Genomic DNA, 9,477 nt, shown 5'->3' with positions numbered 1-9,477 from the left:
GCCCATTGCTCCAAAAGCCTGCTTTTCTGAAGATACACTCTCCCTGGAGTTATTTGTACGTACAGGAAAGGACGGAATCAGGTGACCTTCATCGTCATGGTTACAATAATAAATATCTGGTTCATGTCACAGTTTAGATTGGGCATCAAAAGTACTTGGTTCGGTTTAGGGACAGATCATGGTTTGGGTTAAAATGGGAACAATGGCCTTCGGAGCAATGGCCATTTATTTTCTGAATAATGTCCTTTTTCAGAATATCTGGGTTTCAGAAAAATGGGTGGCTGCTGATACTGCTGGTTATTTTATTGCTGTGTTCTACGACTAATCTGGGCAGTTAGTAAATCCAAACATCACTATTACAGACTATTACAGAGAAAAAGGTCTGCTGAGAGATGAAACTTTAAACTTAAAACACAGTCTCAAGACGAGAACAGTATTTTAAAATCAAAATTATTCTCTGAATGTGCCAGAAAAATAACCAGTTTGTTTGTTAATAAATAATATGATAAATAAATCAGTCAGCAGCTGCGTGTGCCTTGCAGTCATAAAAGTGAGAGGAAGTAAATGGTTCACTATACATATAACTGCAGTGCTCTTAGGCTGCTCTCACCTCTCTCTAGAGTATTTGACTTGCTAATTTTGCTTGTTGTAGCTGAGCCTCTGAGCCTATTTGTCTTCTTGTTCTTGTTTGGCTTGTGCCAAATGATGCTTTCATGCCAGAGATTTACAAAGCGGCGAAAATGAACTGTTTTGTGGGGTCCTATTCGATCATTACAAATCAGATATATTATTGAGCAAATACATTGTGTTGAACTATGTTGCTGCCTGAGCACCAAGCTTGAAATGCTGTTGCAAGCTGAGCAAGCCTTTTTTGTACAAATTGAGCAGACTCAATTTCCTACATTGAACATCTCTTATTTTCTGTTACAACTCAACTTTAGAGAAATTTATCCACCCAAATAATTGGTTTATGTCACATCTTGCTTTACAACTCTTTATACCTTAAAGATCCAGAGTGTAACATCTAGTAGGGTCTATTGAATCGTTGTGTTTTCATTACCTTAGAATGAGCCATTTTTAGAGCGAGTTCTCTTTCACAGAGGCCATGTTTCTTCAGTAGCCCAGAACGAACAAACCAAATTCTCTAGATAGGGCCTTTCCAAATTCTTGGAAGGAGAGGGTGAGGTGAGTTGGTTGCAATCTTGCTGTTAGATGCCACTAAATCCTACACATTGGTCCTTTAAATCTAAACTTCTCTATGGTTAATCTCTATGGTTGGTGCTAATACACACAGCCACACTCACTACCAACTGGAAGCTTATGTCTATGTATTAACAACAGTAAATAAAATTTCAAAAAGGAGATTGTCCCTTTCAAGCTGTTAATTATTATTTGCTTCAAAACCAAATGAATGTAGATACCAGAACAGGGAAGGTCAGGCACTGAAGCTGAGTGATAAGACCACCTCTGAGCAGTGTTCTTATTCATCCCAAAGGTGTTGGATGGCCAGTCAACTTCCTCTACACCAAACTATAAAAAAAAAAACATTTCTTTTTGGACCTGGCTTTGTGCATGGGGACAATGCCAGGCTGAAACGTTTGTCTAAAACATCAGTATATGCTAACGCAGTAGGATCTCCCAACTAGATGAACAGATCGAGGAATAGATGTCCAGTATATGTATACTTCAACTTGTCCTGTAGGTGGTTTACTGCTGCAAAGCCATGGGGATCACATCTGGAAAATAATCAGACGTCAGCTTTCATCTTTCTCCATCAATTTCTTTCTCTTTCTGCTACCCCTATCGTACATATTCCCGAACTTTTTCAGTCTTTCCATCTCTTTCTCAATCAGCACCACCAGCACAAAAACTCATGCTGACATGACGAACACACACTGTAGCCAATCTCAGAAACAAAAGAGGTTGAGGAGCAAGTAGAATCTGCCCTGGGCCACTCATCTGCAACATATTATCAGTAGACTCCTAATTCAGTTAAAAATGGCACATTATGCTCTGATTATTCATTCACAGGATGTATTCATATGCAAGCTAATTATGCACACTCATTAGCGTCTAATGGACTACACCATGAAGCAAACCACTTGAGGCGCTTTGTTTTGGTTAATTTCTTTTGTAAATTTAAAAAGTAAAGTTACTTGACTTGTGCACAGCATGTCTTTGTGTCTTTACATATGTTTATTGGAATGTGTGCATATGTTTCATATTGACAATATATTTTTTGCATATGACTTTTAATTAATTGTATTAGTTATAAGAGAGGAGCTTGTGGAGCGATACAAAACTTGAGACAGATTTCTTCTTAAAAGTTACATAACTAAACAGATAACAACAACAACTTGTAACAGTAACATTACACATTGCATTATAAGTTTCACAATAAAATTATGAATAAATATTTTCTGCACTGAAAAGACTGCAGCGCTGCACTGGTAAACAAACAAGCCCACTGTGGCTAATGGAGTGGTGAATGTGTAAATTAATGGAGTAAATTAATTATTTTGTTGCAGTGTGATGTTTGCTTTTTCAGAAATACTTTATGACACAAATTTTAACACAGTGGTCTATGGATGCATTGTGAAAGACCCAACTACACTGTAAAGCTGACTTTTAGAGGTTATATTTGTTTTCTGAGGAACAAACTTCTCTTCTGAGTTTTGCTTTTCTTTTCTATTAAAAGGTGGTTTTGATAATGTGATTCCCAAAGCCTGCTTTTCATACACACCGCATACTCACTTATAGGCCCCCATTCCATGAAATTGTCATATTTAGCTCAGGTTTGCATGGTTATTTACATACTACTCAAGACATTTGGGTTGCTGCTGTCCAATAAAAGAAATACAAAAGAAATAAATAATATATGAAGCTGACATGAGCATAAAAAGAAATATCTCTTAACTCCCCAAACCACAAATTGGATTCACAAAAGTCCTCCAGTTTTATCTCTGTAGCTCCAGAACCACTTTAATATATTTACCTCTGTTTTGTATGAGTGGTTGCAGATGAAACAGCAAAAGCTGAAATACAGATAAATATAAATGAAATAACATCATTGTATTTTAAATAATTAAGGAAAATCAACAACTACTTTTTTGCACCTATAAACAAAGCATCAGGAATCTTAAAATCTTAAAGGATTTGTGTAGGATTCAGTGGCATCTAAAGGTGAAGTCGCAGATTGCAAACAACTAAATAACCACTCGACTTCCAAGTACGTAGAAGAAACATTGTGGTTCAACATGGCAGACTCCGTAAAAGGGGACCCGCTCCTTCTGTAGATAAAAACTGTTTATTCTACTATAACGAAAACACAATGGTTCTTAAACATACCTTTAACATACACATTTCTACCAATAGATCCTCCTAAATGTTATACACTGGACCTATACATTTTTTTTTAATTTTAAGTTCTGCATTAGGGGTATACAGCCTTGACCAGAACATGGTGGTTTAAATGTATAATGGCACAGTCAGTACTACTTTTAATTTAGTATGTTTGGAGCGCTGTTGATAAAAGCTGTCCAAAAAAAAAAGTTTGTAGATGTGGTTTGGTTAATTAACCTGGTAATTATGCTGTATGTGAGTATTCTGTGTACTTTGCTTTATGAAGGACACAGAGAAATTTGACGTTTATGGTTCATTTGTATTTAGGTCCCTGTGAACCGTCAGTATCGGCAACAGTGCCATGAATCTTAAAAGGTTTGCGGCTGAATTTACTATTTGAGCATAATGAACATAAAACAGCAGTGAGGATGAAGGGAGAAGTGTGAGGCAGAGCAAAAGAGAGATGCAGAGTGTGTATGTGATGAAGTGCATGAGGGAGAGCAAGGAGCAGAGGGAGTGAATGGACAGAGAGGAGAAAAAGGTTCAGGATGTTCTTATTTTTGCAGGTTTTGCCATTTCACTAAAAAATATCTTAATGTCCCATCTGATGTAATCGCCTTCTTCTGGCTCAGTGCTTATCTTCTGCACAAAACTTAGATTTGAAGGGTCTCAATTTTAACCACTTTCACTGCAAAGGAGCATATAATTTTTCATCATATTTTGGGCACCAGCTGATAACTGATATTTGTTGGTTCAGCTTTTTGCAATTTTCCCCTGTAGTTCCACTAAGTGCCTTTTAAAGTGTTCTGCTAACTCACTCCCTCTCAGCAAATTTAAAAAGTGCATTGGAGACCTGCAAAGGACAGTGACTGTAGGGGGCGTAGCCTCGACACTGACCGCAGTGATTGACAGACTGATCACAGCAGTGTAGCAGACTATACAGCCAGTTCAGATTTGACAGTCACTCCAAGCACTTTGTAAAAGTTTCTGAGTGGTGGCTGTGTTAGCGGCTCAGAGAGGCTAACAGTATGTGTGTGTGTGTGTGTGTGTGTGTGTGTGTGTGTGTTTGTGGGGGGGGGCTGTCAGTGTATCACAGTAAACATTGCAGTCCGGTGGTGTTTCTACAACCGTCTAAAGCACAAACAGTCGACTCTATCTCAGCATTTGTCCTAAAACATACAGGGGGTAATTTAAAACAGTAGAGGGCGTGTTGAGCCATTTTTGATCCACAAAATGCTGATTTTCATAAATTTGAAACACCAGCATTGATGTGTTTCATCACAGTATAGTCATATAATTCAGTTTACAGCTCAAAGAACAGGTGTTTAAATCTCAGCAGGCATTGCTGGGCTGCACGCCATCTACCATTCGCAAGGATTGGCAGGCGATGTGTAAACAGCCAGTAACTCTACAGCCAACCCTTTGGAGCCACATAAGGCAACTTTTTTAACACAGTGTAATCGTTCTCCTTAAGACCTGTCAACAGACTTTGATGTGTAAAAGGAGAAGTTCCTCTTTAAAGTCAAACTGAAATAAAATTGTATGTCTTCTGAGTAATCTGTAAAAATATCTTTGGTGTTTGTTCCTGTGTATATATTTGCTCAATGTTTAAATGATCAAAAAGAGGCTCGGAGTGCTAAAGTTACAGCAATTTTTCAGAAACACATCTTAGTGTACATCACCTCCGCTAGCTTCAACAATCTGTCATGGAGACGACCATTACGCCAAACTCGAGGCTTCAAATCGGTACTCCACAAACCAATGGGTGACGTCACAATAGGCTCACAGTTGAACTGGACCCATGAAAGAGAAATGGCTAGCTTTGATCATAACCTAAGATGGCGCCACCAACGGTCGCCTTGGTGTGTTGGTGCGCATTGTTTTGTCTTGTTTTGCTACTCTTAATACCCACCCTGTATATATGCATTACATTAATGCACTCCTGTTTCCTGTACAGTTTTGGATCTTTCTATCCTTATCCTTATCTTTGTTTATTTATATTTTAAAAGTACTTTATTTTTGTGTGATTTTTATATTTTATGCACCAATGCACCAAGACAAATTCCTTGTATGTGTAAAAACTTACTTGGCAAAAAGCCTAATTCTGATTCTGATTCTGATTCTGATTTAGCTCGATTCGTTCTTTTGTATAATGCAGGACAAACGCTGTAAGGGATCTGCACAACTTAGCAGGTTGACTAACGTCTAGCGGGAAGGTAGTGGTAACGTTGGCAAGCTAGGCTAACAGAATACAATCTTAATAGCACGGACACTCCCAAATATTTAATGTTGAGAAGAGACCGATGCCTTAAAGATACAGTTTGTAACATTTGGGAGATCTATTGGCAGAAACTGAATATAAAATTCATAGGTATGTTTTCAAAATAAGAAGAAAAATAACAATCGATGTGTTATCCGCTTTTAGCTACAGAGGGGGCGAGTCCTCCTCTCTGGAGTCCGCCACATTGAACCACAATGTTTCTACAGTAGCCCAGAATGAACAACCCAAACATTGCCTCTAGATAGGGCTGTTTCGCGGCCACTATAGTTTCTCTAAAAGCTCAGAAAGCAATCTGCAACTTTAATGCTAGATTCCACTAAATCCCTAACACTGTTCCTTTAAATTGCTGGTACATACCAGCATACTAACATACTAACTCTATGTGGTCTTGTTGAACAAGTGGAAAAACATTGTAGGAGTACGATATGCTCCAGTCAGTAGCAACACCGACCCAGATGAATGTAACTGTTTTCATAAATGGAAAAAAAGAGAAAAATATACTCAATAGCTGCAGTATCATTATAGTTAATATTTCCTCCTACAAAAGAATGAAGAAAATTCAAATTATATTTCAGCTTTAATGACAAAGCAGAATAAACATGCTTTCATAAAGACATTTAGAGGCCAGTTAAGGATAAAGATCAAAACAAGAGACAACAAGCATTCAGATTTTAAGATAAAGCAGATGTGGGTGAGGAGGCGGTGAAGCTAGATCGCTCTGGTCTTTATCCCTTATTTCAGCTTATATAGTACCTACTGTTCCCAAGAGTAGTGCAGCACCTTGTGCCACAATGGGGCTGTGTGTTATTCTTTGTCATAGCTGGCTCGGCTCCGCTCTCATGTAGCCTACCGCGGAGGCTCATTATCACAGCATCGGTGCAGCATGTCCCGCATTCCTTATTTGTGATCTTTTCCACTCTTCCTCCTATTGTTTGGCACTGCCTCTGCATTACAGACAGAATACTTTTTACAGATGATGAAGATTAACAAAAGCTATTATCAGGTTCCTGGATCACAGAGAAATAGATCTCATAAAAGCTTACACAGGATGTACAGATACTATCAGGCAGAGAGAGAGAGAGAGTTAGCTGAAAGCAGAAGGTCACAAGTTTGATCCATGCAAACAGTCAAGTAGCATAACATAGCCTAATAATAATAATAATAATAATATTAATAATAATAATTCATAAAAACAATAATAATTATACATGTATTTTATGTAGTATTTTAAAATGTGTTCAAAGGCACTTGACATGGTAACACAAAGACAATAACAGAAACAGCAAAGGTATCAGTATAAAAACAACTACTATAACAACTATAAGCAGGAGAAGCAAAACAATATAATGAAGATTTAGAGGGTCAAGAATTCTAATAAATTTTAATTCAGAGTACATGTTACTGGTGTAATATATACTCTGTGCTGCAGCATATTCAAGTAAAGACATCACAGACATGACGACTATATCTCTCTGGTCAAACTGATCTCATGATGTTTGTGTGTCACGTGACCTGCGGCCACTGCTGTCTCTACTCACACATTGTATTCACACACACACATACACACACACACACACACACACACACGTCTCGATGCAGCTCCTTTGGCACCATTGTCTCTGTTGTGGTCAGTATTTTCCATTTGATTTGTTGGTGATTCATTGAAGAGAACCAATTTACTGTATTTTCACGCAACCATTACACATCACCTGCAGCCTCAATGCAGTTTGGGAGCACAACATAGCGGTGGCAGAATGAAGACTGACGGTTGTGGAGTGAATACTAACGAACACATCACAAAGTCACTTCGATTTTTATTTGATTATAACATCTTAAATTATTCTGATGGTGGAGAAATCAAATATTCCCAGTGAAAGATGGTGTTGATTTCAACCAATTCGTGTCAGTGTCTACAGTTTGAAAACAAGGTGCAGGGCTGGCGAGGTTGGTGCTGTGTATTGCTATCTTCCACTGAGCCTTTTTTTGATACTGTACTGTACTATCAAAGCGCTTGACACAGTAATGAAGAAATCTTGCTTTCAAGAAGTTGAGGAGAAAGAATCCATTAAAAAACACCAAAACTGAACTTAACTTAAAATATCCTGCATGACAACAAATGTATTTGCAGCTACAAAAACCGGTTGAGAGCCGGTACGGATCTGAAATAGTTAATATATATATATAGAGCGTAAAACTGAATAAGGTTTTAGAGTAACACTGCAAAGTCGTATTTATGGCGAACGTAATGTAATGTTTTTTAGCTCTGTCTTGACTAACTGTTGAGGGACACATCTGGCCTTTAAGCTGATGAATGATCCTTGTTCAGCTAGTCAATTTTATGTCTGCCTTTTGTTGCTGCTGTTTTTTTTTTGCAGAAGGCAGCTACTTACTGTGGCTGTATTACATCTGCAAAACAATGAGCTGAAAGACGCTAAAACAGAACTGCGAAGTCGGGTGATAATTCATCTCTGTGGGTTACAATAAGCGTCTGCTTTCACATTATGCTTTGTAGTTGAATCCATTGTTAATATAAAAATATTAATCAGAGCAGCTTTTAGACTTTTGTTACACTGATTTTTAAATTTCTCTGTTGGTTTAAATATGCAATCTGCCAGTTTACTGATGTATATGAAGGCTTATGACAATTGTTTCAAGTGTTTTCTTCCTTTATACTATTTCTCATACTGTATGTATCTCCATTGTTTTGAATTTCTAGTTGTTGCCTGATTTATCCTCAGTTTTTGTGATACGTTGTGTCTGTGGATGTCGGTTATTCACTGAGCTCCCCTGAGGTATGAGTAGGAGTGAAGCTATTAACCAACTTCCTCAGTCTTGAAAAGTAATTCGATCTCTACCAGGATTTGGGAGAGATCCAGGGCTGTCCTGCTCTGTTAGGACTGTCACAGCACAGGTAGTACTGATAAAATGTTTTGTTGTTTGATTTAGGGGGATCGGATTACCACTAAGCCTTATGGCTGTACAGTACCAGAGACAAACAGGCCACAACATACCCTGAATTCTTTGGTTACCGCTCAACAAGAAAAGGCAGGCCTTACCTGTGATTTAGGTTTGTTTTGGTTCCAAGAAGACACAGCTGGGATTTGGGTCCTTCGCAAATTCTATTGTGTTCATTGCCACTCTAACCCCAAGTTATTGCCTTTTGTATGAGATTTAAAAAAAAAACTTGATTTGCCAGTGTTGTAAATAGCTTGCGTGCTATTATAGCTCCAAGTATACTGTAGATAAGAACATATGATGTTGAGACCAAACAGTGCAGGAACACAGGACACAGAATAGTTCCACCAGAGAGATTTACACTGAATATACAGCACTGCACAACTGTAGCTAACAATTATCATTATTGATTAATCTGATTATTTTCTTTATTAACTGTATACTCTCTAAAATGTCATAAGATTGTGAAAATGAGTAAATGTTGGTATGTATGCTGAGAGAAAGCCACATTGCTCTTGCTCTTCTGATGCACATTTACATGAGCAGAAGTTGTGATGTTTAAAACATGCTTGTTGACTTCTGCAGACGGACTATAATTTCCTCCTTAAAGTAGTGCACTTTGACTTTAAAATGCCTTTGTGGGTAATGTTTTCTGGTTTATCAACTTAATTAATAATATGTATGTTTACTTACGCCTGTTAGAGGGTAAATGTGATTATTATTTTGTCAAAGTACAGCTAAGTATTAAGTATTTATCTCCACATGAGGGTAGGATAGATTGAAGCCACCTGGGCCAAAGTGGCACTAATCACAGAGACTTTCCCTGATTGACCACAGAGAGCAGGTGACAGGGTATGAAAGGCTTTGGAAGCCTGGTTGGTCTGTTTTTCCCCACACAC

Source organism: Dicentrarchus labrax, unplaced genomic scaffold, assembly GCF_905237075.1.
Source record: "Dicentrarchus labrax unplaced genomic scaffold, dlabrax2021, whole genome shotgun sequence".
In the NCBI taxonomy this organism is placed as follows: Eukaryota; Metazoa; Chordata; class Actinopteri; family Moronidae; genus Dicentrarchus; species Dicentrarchus labrax.
This window is presented reverse-complemented; position numbering follows the sequence as displayed.